The 14624-nt window shown below is 44.6% G+C and overlaps 1 protein-coding gene across 1 annotated transcript in view; it reads right to left on the bottom strand.

Moving 5' to 3' along the window:
* Positions 1–9177, bottom strand: part of LOC138566711 (uncharacterized) — a 65322-nt gene extending 56145 nt beyond the window's left edge. The window contains exon 1 of the mRNA XM_069644307.1: positions 8691–9177. The gene's annotated coding sequence lies outside the window, so the exon portion shown is untranslated. The remainder of the gene's footprint in view (positions 1–8690) is intronic.
* Positions 9178–14624: the final 5447 nt, after the last annotated feature.

Genomic DNA, 14624 nt, shown 5'->3' on the forward strand with positions numbered 1-14624 from the left:
TATAATTTGATGGCTCCTTCCCTACAAACGGGACATGGAATATGTAGTGTATTTACTGTTTCGATGTTCAGTCATAAAGAAAGCAAACGCAAACACTCACTTTCATGTTGTTAATAAAACTAAGGCTTTTCAGTTGCGGGTATGGAAGAACTGCATTAAAATGATATATGGAAATGTCAGGACACATACAACCTTGAAGTGGACGGCCAGGCCTAGAATTGAGAGAACGTTTCGTTGTTGGCTTAATATAATTGGAATCATTGAACATGCATTAATGATTTTTCCCCAAGCATCTGAAGGAATGAAGAAAGATATTGAGACCTTTGCTAATTAAATATCGACTGAGAATGGCAGACGAATCATTCAGACGAGACAACGGTGATCTATGCACAGACAAGGTATAATTCCTTCAATTGCTAAATAAAAAGAGGAACCGACTAAGCACTTAAAGAGGTATCTAAAAGGCTCAATATGAATCATTAACTGGAATGCTCTAGAAGTACAAATACAAAAACATTATTGCAATAATGTGCAGGCTGTTCAAGCGGTATAATATTACAAAATTGATTGCAGGGTGTATGGTGTTGTGGCAATAAGGTGAACTGTAAATGTAAATATAAAATAATTTAAAAGTCGGTGTAAGTTCATGTGAACACGAAAAAGAATTAAGCTGATACAATAGTTTTTGCAAATGTGAAGAAATTAAAAACGTAATAAAACTCAGTGCACAAGGGCAATTCTTGAAACTGTGCGAATGACAAACTTGACAGAGCCAAAAGTTGCCTGTGTAAAGGATGAATGGAGAAAGATGACAGCCAGAGTGAGGAACTAGTTCTGTAAAAGCTTTTATGAACCGTATACACATTTGAAGTAATCGGTATTAAATGAGAGCCTTTTGAGATTGGAAGGATATTCTGCACCTTCAATATTTGAGTGTTAATGGGCATATTGGTGTCCAACACATTTTTTATGGATCTCATAAGGTGATGTTTGGCTCTCTTATAAGGAAAACATCTTATTAAAAGCACAGTTTGCTGCTACTGGTGATGAGTATTTTGGAGTAACTATAAAAGGCTGCTCTGCTGTCTGGGGAACATTTTGGGTCTAAAATCGGTTCAGGACCCATTAGCACTATACAAAAATATGGTTAGAGACTATACAAAGGTTTTTTTCAGTTATGGGCAGTTGCACACAAAAAGAGGCTTTCTTATCCAAACATGTTTACACATGGGAGCTAAATAAGCAGTTGAGGGTAGGATGGCCTGCATCCACTTGGTGAGACAGGCTAGGGTGGCTTCCAATGCTTCTGCTTCAGGGCTGGCAGGAATAAGATAACTTCTTGTACTCTCAAGTGAGCTGGGGAGAGTAGGATAGCTTCATCTACTCTCTCCTCGGCAGTATTATTGCTGTCATTGCTGTCTCTTTACAGCAAAGCACCCGCTCATCCACCGGAGCAACCATTGAGTACACGGACAAACAATTCAAGGAGCCTATGACATATTGGCAGATAATGTGAGGTATCTTTGGACATACACACTAACTGTTGTGCTGGCACCCTGGGACCATTGGCAGACAGTTTAAAAAGCTTAAGGCACGCCAGAGCTCTGACCATGTGAAACCAACTCTACTGTGGCAAACCGTGACTGCACTTTCATCTAGAGAAATTGGACTAATGAGTCTCAGCCCCGGTATCCAACAACACCATTGAAAGATCAAGACAGAGACAGAGAGAACCAGCCTAGTGCTTGGGATGGCTAAAGCCCTCCAGTAAACTTGCCAAATGTCTCACTGAAGGCTTAAATGCTGGGCTCAGCTTTCTGAAGGCTCTCGCTTACAATGATTCATATCACTTCGTTTAACTAGATCGCCTGTGAGTTGGGGGTGAAAGATGCATCTACTGGGCCAAAGGAAGGTCTAAGATCTGTTCAGCCTCCTGGGCTCAGAAGAGGGAGGGTAGACAAGAGTACAATGAGTTCATGGCCTCAATACCAGCTGTTAAAACTGCCAACCATCCTCCCACCCTCCATATTTTGGGGCAGGCTCTGCCCCTGCTGACATGGACAACTATGATTAGAAGCCAGGGGCAGAATAAATGTCCTTCGCCTTTGCAAAAACAAAGTTAGGAAAACACGAAACTAGGATTCCCAATGCATAAAAGGGACATTGTGAACCACAATCGGAAATACGGATTGCCTGGAAACATTGCACCTCTTGCAAGACACAAAAAGAAAAGGGCAGGAACTCGGCATTCTCCCATTTCATTGAGACTTGCATGGAGATTCTTTAGTGGATATTGCCATGCCGCCTGCTTTATGAGCGTGAATGTGCTTATGTATTTGACCCCCCCTTGCAGCTTCAGTACCTTCATTCACTCTTGTATTCAATATGACACACAAGCTAATGGCACCTTATGCCTATATGTTAAGTGGCTCATGTCCAACCATGTGCCCAACTGGATGCAACTTAAAGTCGAGTGTGACACAGCCACTTAGTATATCTGGCCAATCAATTGTGAGGTATCTTGCACATAGTATGATGAGTCTTGATCCAATGGGCAGTTTGCAAATGTTGTTACCTGTGAGGAATTTGACCATCCCCACGGTAAGAGTGCGCTCGCCTGGGCTTTTGATTTTCTGATAAATGAAAGATGGGAGATCAACCTCCGAGGACTGTGTGAGGCCATTCTGCACACAGTCCATCTGCTTCCAGCACAAAACACATAGTCACATGTACTCTGGGAAGACACAGCCTACAGGCGCCGTCTTCCCCGTCATATTCAGCTGGAATGTGACAGCCCTGGGTACATTCAAGCATCTCAAGGAGGGGGAAGGCACACCTTCCTCCAGCATGGGCAGCCTAATTTAAATATCAAAGGCTCCATGGATCTGCATTCCTCTTGTCCTCCGGCTGGTGGCAGTGCATACTAACGAGATAATTGAGGCAAGCCTGCTGATGGGGCTTGGTTGCCGAAGAGACAACAAGAAGGCAGGACGAACAACCCTTTGGTATGCAATGTGTCAACTTCCCACCTCTCTGTATGAAAGGCAGTGAAAGGCCTGTCTGGGTTCAGCAGTTACCGCAGATGTCCCTGCATAGCAGACCCCCTTTTGAGGGGAGATGTATGTGGTTTGGGGGAGACAGGGAGTCTGCTCCCAGCACAAACTTCAAGGGCACCATGCGCTTTAATCAAGAGTCACAGAGGGCTCAGTTAACCAGAGAGACACTTTGATCTACAACAGATTGGGTGATGGGTGGGACTTAGGTATATGTTGTCACGCCCTTGTCTTTTCCGTTGCAGAGCACTCTGGTGCTGACTTGATGCATAACAGAAGATTGTTGGTGGTGACCCAGGATTGGTTCATTAAGGTGAGCTTAGCCTGCACCAATCACTGGGGTCCATTTGGCTTTAAAAGAAGGCTGAACCACTCAGTTAGCAGATCATCTGAAGACTTCGAAAGGAGTAAGAAGGACTAATTTGGACCTGAGCTGAAGGTACAGTCTACCTTACATCTTCCGCCAGTGTAGGAAGGCCAGGAGTTCCAAGAGTTCCTCCCCTAAACATCTCCCAGGGTATAGGGGAAGATACCAGACTCAGAGGACCCGTCCAGCAGCTTCTGAACCGGTACCCAGCCAGCACATAGCGTGCCCTGCTGGGTTCTGCCAGCAAGCTTCCTAGGTGGGAAGTGCCAGAGGGTATCTGAACTAAGGACAAGGTTGTTGCCTGCAAACACTCTCCTGAGCTTCGGGCCGTCCACCTTGAAAGGACAAGCCCTGCAAAGAATGCCACACAAACATCATCCAGCTTCCACCTTTTAATGACATTTTCGAGACAGTCGAGTCCTCGAACCGCATCCGGCTGCACCACTGACTGTTGTCACGCCACAGTCACTAGAGCCGTCCGAGACACATCGACCTGCATTCCAGATCCATCAACCAGCACAGAGACAATGATTTGTGGCGCTGGGCGCCGCGCCGGGCAGCCTGCAGACATCCGTCCAGCCTCGCTTGCCAAACTGCCTGCTGCCTGGTACCCACAGGTGTCTCCTGCCTCTAACTCTGTCTCAAGGGCTGCAAAAGGCCCTGGAACTGCCTCAACGTTGTCGAGCACCAAGAACCTCTTCAGCACCAGGTACATTGTAGTTCTGCACCCCTGGTCCCTCTCAGAAGGCCCCTCGAGACAGTTACGACCCTTTGCCCCCTTGGTTCTGAAACCGAATAACCTTGAACTGTAGGATTGGTTACTTTACCAACTACCCTTCTGTCAGTATCCAGAGTGCACCCCTTTCCTTTGTGAAACTGTCTGTCCTCTATGTTCCTTTACAGGGTGGGTTGTATTTTGTAGTGTTCTAGAACTGTCTGTTGTAGTTATAATAACATTTGTATACAACCTTGACTGGACAGTCCCTTTTATCATTGGGTAATAATTGTATTTTTGCTGTGTTGCAACTAACCAACGATCCACGACCTTGCGAAGATAAGCCTGCCATTCCGTCCACGTTACCAAAAATTGGACAAGAAGGTCTTATAATTAAAAAAAGGATAGTGGAAATACAAATGCCACCCCCCTTGATCCTAGGTGAGGACCATCAGTATTCCAAGAAAGTTAAAAACGTGACGGTTCAGAAGGATGTTAAAAACCTTCCTATTTAAATAAGCTAATCAGTCACAGATCATATGCAGTATGTACACATTCTATTCCTGATCGATAGTTATCATCTGCGCCCGACAACAGTTAAGTCTGTTTGGTGCGCACTAGAAATATTTAAAATCAAATTCACTTGTATTCTAATCTGTTCGGATCCCTTGTGTTGTACTAGAGGTGTGGGGTTGATTGATGGTTTAGAAACCCATATTCATTCCTGGACCACTGGTGCCCCGGAAGTTGATTCGGCACAGCACCCATGGGTAGCCTACTGAGCTTGCACTGCCACGGGGGATGGCAGCCTGGAGCACTTTCAATCTGTCACCTTTGATGAAAACAGTATTACGATTTGTAGGTCTATGGTTTTGTAAAAGGTGGGCATACACAAAAGAAGCATCTCGGTGCTATAGAGGAAACGACAACACAAAGACAACCTACAGTTGTATGTAGTAAACAAAAAAGTGAACCAAAAAATGGGTGTATGCCTCAAATTACAGCATTGAAAAAGGCAAGTTGGACGTTTTTCCTGAAAACTAAATGTCTGGGCTCTATGCATAAAAAACAGAGGCAAGGTGTTCCATGGTGTGGATGCCTTGCCAGAAAATGCGCAGCCAGCAGCGTTTTCCATACAGCACTAAAGGATTTTAAGCAATCCCCGTGGAATGAGGGTAAAAAACTTGCAGAAAGCAAAATCAGTGAATTTGGTTCGACTTGAGCAGGTTTTCTGATGATATACGATCTTCTGCAACAAGTACTTAGCCTTAAAAACAATACACGGTTTAAGTGGAAGCCAATGCAGCAATACCAAACCTGGCGTAACACGGGGAATTCTTTGTAACCTCAGCAAGTGTCTTATGGCCACATCTAAACTCCTCTGTACCAATATCCTTGCATGCTGTACAGTAGTGTGCCACCACTGGTTTGCTAATAGTGCTAAATTACAATAACAGAAAAAACAATTGGTGATAGCCATACATTTCAAGTCTGAGTACTAATAAGCCTTTCATGGATCCAGTGCTGCCCCTCAAACGCCACCTCTCGACCAGTGCCCCTTCTCCTGCAGTCCTCCTAATCCGCATGCAATATCATATCAGATTGTAGTTCTTTTAGTAATTATTAAAAATATGACCCTTTTAAAATCAGTCATTGGCTCTAAAGAAATCCACAAATTTAGGAATTTCCATAATCTTAAAAATGTACTAAACTTAGCAATTAATTTTACCAATTTCTGTTTTTGTTTATTTTAAATCCACCATTCTCTGACAGGCATGACAAGAGAGTTTTGTAAATATGGAGTTTTGCAAGGAATTAGTAACACTGCGCCAGCTGCCCCTCTTTGCATCACTGTTCTGACTCCTTAATTCACTTTGCTGGAGGAACTTCTATTTTATTCAATTCCAATCCGTTTTCCAGCATTCAGTTGCTGGCCCATGAGTATTTGGTCATCTACTGTACTGCAATGGAGATACTCCCTATTAATTTCACGTGCTTTTTCGAATTGGTTGATTGTGGTCCAGTGCTGCTGCAAGAGCCGCAAATGGATGCAGTAGAACCCACGTCTAACTGGTCTACTGGAATTTCCAGCAGTCTTTTCTTAACTTGCCTATTGCTGAATACTGCTAGACGATAGAAGACGTGAACACATATTTTAAAGTATTTGCATCTGTTATTAAAGAGACAGCAAGAAGTCTAATTACCTGGGGAGTTTTTCTTCGTGACAGGCACACACAGTCTAGACTGGCACTTAAAAATAAGGAAACTTGAACAGGGAGCGAGACTTGCATTTTTAGGTTTCCTTCAAGGACCGTCTTAGGCACATACAGGCAGGGGCTGTGATGCCACTAGCAGTATTTGGCTGTAGCACAGTTTTAAATCTCTTAACATATTCCCCTCCAGTCAGAATCCCAAAATGCACTTCTCCTAATCACACCCATTTCCTATCTTCATGTGCCTTTTCTCCTCCTTAAAGGCTCCCAATCTAGAGTTCCGCTTTGGGAGAGACCTTAAAATGCACCAGTTCATCACCTCTACCGCTGTCCACGCCAGGCTCAACTTCTTAACATCTAGAAAATGCTTCAGCTTCTCACCAACCACTCTACAAAAACTCTATAATAACTCCCTCTCCACTCCTTCCCTCCACCCCCCAACACAATTCTCACACTTTGCAACTCATACTATGTTAAACCTTACCCGCCTCTCCCTACTATCTTCACAGTGGCTGCCCCCCTATGCAACCCTGGTCCCTCTTCAAATACATCATATGTCTTTAAATCAGTTAATGGGTTTGTGCCCCCTTATTTGGCTTCCTGTATGTACTCCTGCTACCCTCCTTGCGCCCACTGCTCTAACGTCTATCTTCAGAGGCATTGCTAGGGCGCGGGGGTGATGGGGCTATAGCCCCATGTCTTTTGGCTGCAGCCCGGAATAGAAGCTAAGGGGCTACAACCAAAAGGCTAGCTATCCCCGAGTCCCACCATTCCCGACATTAGCATAGTCCCGGATCTTTTCCAGACCAAGCAACACCCCTGTCTATCTTTTCCAGACCCAACAACAACCCTGTCTATCTCAATCTTTCTATACCTCACCCAACATGTGCCTTCTCTCGCTTACAATCCTTCGGCCTGCTTACTTCCTGCTCGGCCCTAGAAATCAAAGACATCCCAAGCACCCTTGTATTTAAGGCTGCCATATTCTCTCCATGTAAAAGACTTCTACCATATCACAGCACATTATCTCCCTTTACCAGCCCCTTGAATATACTCATGTGTGCGTTTATTGAGTCCCCTGTACATATTCCTCTCTGTCCCCATTTACTGCTCCCCACCCCATCCTCAAGGTTTACATTCTCAAATTGCTGTCCAATATAAGCCTCCCTTACGTCTCTGATCTCTTAATTGCTTACATTACTCTTGACTGCTTTGCACTCAGAAGCACTGCCTCCGAAAGACTTCTACACGCATTCCTAAAATGTCTGCGACATAAGGTATAGGTTAAGGCTCTTTCTCAAACACTTTTCTCTGAATCAGACAATGTACAAAAAGGCACTTTGTATGGGCCAGGATCAGAATTAATGTAACTTATAATTGTGTGTTCCATTTTTTGCTTGGTACCTTCACAGCACAGGTGTTAACATTAGCCATCAATGTTAAGGGTACAAATTACTTTCTTCAAGAACCGGGTAACATTGGCTAAGACCAGATAATCTGAAGTGTTTAACAGTTGTAAATAATTGAGCATGCCCGATTAAGACTGACCTCACCCCATCAGAAGACCTTATTGACAAACTGGCTCAGGCCTTTGCAAAGTTTACAACATCCAGGTCACCATCAAAGGTCAACCAATGGCCAAAGCCCACCACAATAAGGATCCCGAAGTTGCACCCCCTCCTCACATTTAACAAAGAATACAAGGATTACAGTGACCAGCTAAACTGCTCATGGAATCAGTCATCGCTCTGGCTCAAGGCAAATATAACCGTTTGTTGTAGTTCTCTACTTTCTTTCCCACGTTCACCCCTCTCCACCACCCCACCACCCATCTTGTGGCGCCTTGAAACACGTGTGTAGAGTCGCCATATAAATGTCCAATAAATAAATAAATAACGAGGATTAATTGAGGCGACTTCACGCATATGAAGGCGATACTCAATTACCTAGTGAAACGCATTGACAGAAGCAATGCGTATATTTTGCAAGGTGCAGGGTGGAATTTCATATGAACCCCCACTCGGCCCCGCTTCCAGGGCGGCGGCGGCGGCAGCAGCGGCAGCAGCAGACCAAGTATCCTGCAGGTGAAGAGAAAGCAGCATCAGCAGCCACTGCTGCCCGGAATACGGGTAGGAACTGACGCACGCCCGTACACGTTATGGGAGGTCACGGACCACTGAATCCCCTCGCAGACAGAGCGGGGCTGTTGCTTATTCCGCTACTACACCGCCACAGGGCAGTGGTTCATCTTAGTACCGCTCATCGGCTGTGTTTTACTCCAGCTCTCTGCCGTGCACCCACACCCTCTCCCTCTGAGGTAGATGTCCAGGCCCTTCACTTACCCGGCTTTGGCGGGAAGCGCAGCAGATGGGCGGGCGGGCGGTCCACGGTGTAACAGGCTTCCGTCTCCTCACACTGCGCGTCTCCTCGGCCTGTCTGTCACAGCATCCAGCTGCGGCTCTAGCGACAGTGAGAGCAGACAGGAGGAGGGGGTGCCAGGAGGGGCTGGCAGGAGAAGACCAGCGTGGTGCGTGTCAAAGCAGGAAGAGGCAGCATGTAAATAAATAGTGCGTGAGGAGGAGGCGACCGATCGATGGTGGCACTCCTGTGAGGGTAGGAACTGTCTGCGCAGACAGCGAGAAGGTAGTGGGAGGGACTGTGTGATGTTTATTAGACTGGGGAAATTGGGGTGGGTGTGTGGGGGTCAGTGTGAGTATGAAGAACAGCGCGCCAGAAGGAGGGTATCAGATATAGAAGAAAGCGTGCGCTGAAAAAGAGCAACACACGAGGAGAGCAGGCGGGGAGAAGACGACGGATTATGTTGAGGAACAAGTGTGAGCAGACGAACGGGCGATGGAAAAATTAGTATGATAAAGAAGATTTATGATAAAATACACAAAATATCCGGCAAACCAACGCCCGACGTACTGAATAACTAGCGACACCGTGAATATGAGTGTGATGAGGTAATCCGTAACAAACTATGGCAGAGATCTGAAACCTCCAGCTTAGCCGTCCAGATGTTTTGGACAACTGACTCCCATGATCCCTCACCTTTGGCTATGCTGGAAAGGGCTAATGGTAGTTGTAGTCAAAAACCTCAGGGGAGCTGAAGGCAGCTGATTCCTGTGCTACGTAAATAAAACAAGGAATGTATTTGGTAAGGAATGAGCGAACAGCGAGTGGAGTGTTTATTATTATCTCCCAAGCCGTTTAATAAGCTGATGATTTATTTATAACGGGCACAGTGGAGTTTACAGTTTTGTGCCCTGGCATATGGTATAATTATATGACAATGAAATAGATAGGAAGGGAGCGAGTATTGTAAAAATACAGCACCAATACCAGAGTGGTGGACAATACATTTCTCAACCTGGTACACAAAGGTCGGAAATAACGCAGCTGGGAACTTGCCACGCCATCACTCCTAGCAATTAGACAGGCATGAAATAAAAAGAGAAAGAATATGCCTACTCCATAGGCCAACCAGATACACAGAACAAGTATTGCAAGGACGAATAGACATATAAACCACTAACCCAAAAGCTCAAATTTCTACACAAAAATCCACAGAACCACACTCTCGCACGGCAAACCGCACGCACTTCACCACACTGCAACAAAAAACAAAACATAACTTGCACCATCAGCACACAAGTACTCACATTGATTCGATATTTACACCCAAGCTCAGCGCACCATGAAAACCAAACTGAAGCTGCCACCAGGATATCCCTTTTCTCACTTTCCTACTCCCTCTTCACTCAATGAAATCCCCCCACCCCCTTCTTGTTTGCAGATCCATCTGAGCGCAGTATAAATACCTTTAACATTAAAAATTGTGTATATATATATATATATATATATGTAAGTACATTTATTAAATGATATCATAGTAGTGTGTAAAAGACAGTTATAATGAGCTGTTGGTAAACATGTACTGTTTTGCATAGACAGCAGTTAACGGTAATCATAAACATGTTTAGATGCATCCAACTGTACAGATAAACATGTTTGTGCATGTGCAGCATTTCTAATGTGCATTTGTTGTAAGGTTGCCAAGTGGAGGATCACCGGCATCATGCCATGTTATGGGGTCTCCAAGGTAATTAAGGACCTCTCAAGGTTCCATATCAATATGTATATATTGAGGATCTGTGAAAGTTCAGTGTGAGACATCTCATATTAGACAGGAGGGTCTCCATTGAGAATAAATACCATTTTGCAATTTACCTGTCTCCTGTGGATTATTCAGGATACCTCAGGATTTAAAGTTGTGAAGGTATAGTTGGAGCAGCCCTTGAGGTTGATGAGACAATGGCCCTCATTACAACTCAGGCGTTAAGGGTTTAACGGCACCGTCGGCGCCGTTAACCCTTAACGCCTGATTACAAGTGTCCCTTTGCGGGTTGGTGCTTAACGCCTGCTTTTATCAGGCGTTAAAAATCCAACCCGCAAAGGGACTTGGAACTAATTACGGCACCGTAATTTACGGTGCCGTAATTAGCGCCTTCTCCATTCCCATTATGCCCTATGGGGGCAAAAATGGGAATGGGGAAGGGCAAATGGGGAATTACCGCCCCACTCACATTGGAATGAATCGTAACCTTAGCGGCTTGGACCATGTTGCTAACAGCACCATGGTCCTCCGCCAAGGTTGTAATGAGGGCCAATGTTTTCTGTGTACTTGGGTCTTGTGTGAGCTTATGTCCAGTTTTTGAAAAACGGTTTATGCTATTGCTAAGTATGCATGATCGGGTTTGAAAAAGGGCGGTTGGAGAGGCAGAGTGGTGGAACATAGCAATGTCATATGCACACATGTGCAGACCACCAAATGCCTGCTTGATTGCCCTGGTCCTGTCTTTTTCCCCTTTAAAGGGAAAAGGTATGTGGAAATATTTCAGGCTACTAAAATACATTTTCCTTGCTGCTGGAAAAATGCCCCGTCTGGGGGTTAATGTGTAGTGAAAATTATTGTGTTTCCACAGGTTTTAATGCAATCCACATGCATGTTGAAAGAGATTTGTATAGGATTTCCAAGCCTATATACTTTTCTTCTGCTATCAGCAAAGTGTCTGGTCAGAGATTGTGGTGATGCACATGCATTGCTCTCTGTTGCTTTTGTGAGGGGTCAAGGCAAACCTTGTTGTGAAGTTTTCTCAACAAATCACATTTTATTTGAATATAAGGTTGGATGAACGTCTCACTATCCCTACCCAAATGAAGATATCTCTCCCTAAAATAAACGAAAGGAAACACTCTAACAAAGGATATCTGGCCCTCACACTTAAACATGTAAAAAATGAACAAGGAAATACATGGCCGTTCAAAAACAATAATGATTGAGTTTTTAAAGTAACCAAAGTCTCTATTCAGAATCTGGGCGTGCTCCCCTTTCCCAGGTTTTAAACATGATTCTGCTTTACAGTTCAAGGAAATCCTGAATCGCAACAAAGTTCCAATATAGTCTGATGCAAATTCAACTTGTCAATAGTAAGTTCCAACACATAGATTATAAGATTCTTCTCATTCTTTGAACAGGTTTTCAGTTCTTCAATAGCAACAATGTTTATATTGGTCAGGTGTTGCAACACTTACCCGGCTGACCCGCCACATCTCTCTTCAGCGGCGGGTCCGATGAAGGCTTCGGGCTCGGCTGAGAGATTAACTTGGAACCCAACCATGGTTTAACCAATGGATGCTTCTATTCCTTAACAGAGGCTGAAAAGATTGAGTTAAATAATTATTTGACCGAGTGTCTTGCACATGGATATATAACTCTCTCTAAGCCCTCTCTTGGCTCTCTTTTTGTCCCTTAAAAAGGAGAGCACTCTTTGACCCTGTATAGACTACAATTTGCTCAATTACATCACAATTAAAGATTGATACCCGTTACCACTGATCACGGATATACTGTAATCCCTGTGTGATACTAACATTTTCTCCAAACTTGATCTGCAGGTGGCATACCACATGTTCCGGATTAAGTTGGGGCATGAGTGGAAAACCGCTTTTAAAACACTCTTAGGGCACTTTGAGTACAACGTGATGCCATTTGGACTCAGTAATGCACTGGCGATTTTCCAGCAGTTCATGGACTCTGTGTTCTCAGATCTGATTGGCCAGTCCACGTGGGTGTATTTGGATGATATACTGATCTTTTCCAAAACCCCAGAACGACACGTCACTCATGTAACAGAAGTCTTGAGACGCTTTCAGCAAAACCATCTCTTCGCCAAACTGGAAAAATGCCAGTTCCATATGAATCACTTTGGGCTACATTATCAGCGCAGAGGGTGTACAGATGGATCCCAGAAAGGTATGGGCCATACTATCGTGGTCTCCACCTCCGGATCTCAAAGCCTTTCAATGATTCATTAGATTCGCTAACTACTACATGAGCTTTATCTCTAAATTATCCCTTAAAACCGTGGAATTAACAAAGCTAATGAGTACCAAACAACCCTATAAATGGAAGCAGAAAGCTGAACAAGCATTCCAAGACCTCAAGTTTGCCTTTACTCAAGCTCCTATCCTACAACATCCAGACAACACCCGTTCATACATCGTGGAAGCAGATTGTTCGGAACAGGCATTGGGCTCTGCTCTTCTCCAAATGGACCCAAGTACTAAAACCGAATGACCAGTGGCCTATTATTCCAGGAAGTTGACACGCAGTGAACAAAACTATTCAATTATCGAGAAAGAACTGTTGGCCATCAAGGTGGCTTTCGAGGAATGGCAACAGCATCTCCTAGGTGGACGGTTCAAGGTTGAAGTTCGCACTGATCACTGACACCAGCAGCACCGGCAGCAGTGCCGAACATACTGGATTCATTTTATCTCTTATGTTGCACTTCCTGGCAGCAGATCAACATCTGCTAGATCAGGTACTTACACAAACTGCCATCAGACCCGAGATACCAGGCTTGCTTGGAAAACCATTGAATAGTATGAAAAATGGTCTGCTCTTCCATGACAATCAACTCTACATACCCACTTTGAACCTACGGTTCATCGTTCTTTCCCAGATGCATGACTCTACTCTGGCTGGCCTTCGCGCCACTGCTGAACATTGCCGACAATTCTGGTGACCAGGATTACAAGAACAAGTATGGGAATATGTGACATCCTATCCTGTCTGTGTCCAAGTCAAGCCCAAACACAAGCGACCGGTAGGACTTCTGCACACCTTCCTGTCCCTGGCATACCAATGCCATAGATTTCATCAGAGACCTGCCTCAATCGGACGTGTCGACATGTATAATGGTGGTAGTGGTCTGTTTTTCCAAAATTATATTTCACTACCTGGTCTGTCTACTGTAGAGAAGGAGCTAAGTACCCCCACCTCAATCACTGTGCCCAGAATGCCTATATGTTGGAAGCCAGAGTATGTGACATATGTGGAACAACTAAAACGACAGAGGCCAAAGGAAATCCTGGAGGCTAGGTTCCTGTTGAGAAATCCATACCTGCATTCAAGACAGTATGATGGCTGTTTAAACAAAATCCCAGAAGAAGAGGGACGCCTGACTGACGAAGCAGATTGGTGACGTCAAGCGAGAATCGAGCTGACGCACCTAGAAGGGATGCAGAGACAAGAGGATGTGGATATTCTATAAGGCATCAAGAAAGTATCAAAGATAAGCAACATCTTGGGCTCAAGATGAAGAGGCTTATGCTACAGAAACAATGAAGATATTAAGACAGTTCACATGTGTTCAAATGCAAAGTAACGCAAGCAGACAACGTTTTCATGAGGCTAGCGGAATAGATTGCGGCAAGCGCCAATGTATGGATACATAGGAATGAGGAAAGAATGGATGGTCCCATTACGAACTATAAACAGAGCTGAGCTAAAGGAGAAAGGCCACTTTTATTTTAGCATGGTGCAGTTAGAAAACAAATGGATTTCAAACGAAGTTCAGAAAGGTGAGGTTGAAGAAGCCATGGTCGTTTTCGGGTGAGAAGAACAGAAATTAGTTACAATCTTGTGAAGGAATGAACATCCTGTTCAGAAGCTTGGAGAGAACAAAGAAGACATCAGAGGCCCATTGGAAAATGGCCTTTTTAAATACACTGAAAGCTCAATTTCGTGGTCTTCAGTCACGTGGGGAGAAGGAGTTGGACGAGCAGGATGGTGACACCTACGCACGAGGGCAGAGCGTGCCTCTACTCCCCTGCATCTTCCAGAGCAAAATAACACTCCCATGGACAAGTTCAAAGGCCCTAATTGACAACCGACCACTGAGGTGATGATGTTCTAATTGGTGGGA

Source organism: Ambystoma mexicanum, chromosome 2p, assembly GCF_040938575.1.
Source record: "Ambystoma mexicanum isolate Mex_15411 chromosome 2p, UKY_AmexF1_1, whole genome shotgun sequence".
Classification (NCBI taxonomy): domain Eukaryota; kingdom Metazoa; phylum Chordata; class Amphibia; order Caudata; family Ambystomatidae; genus Ambystoma; species Ambystoma mexicanum.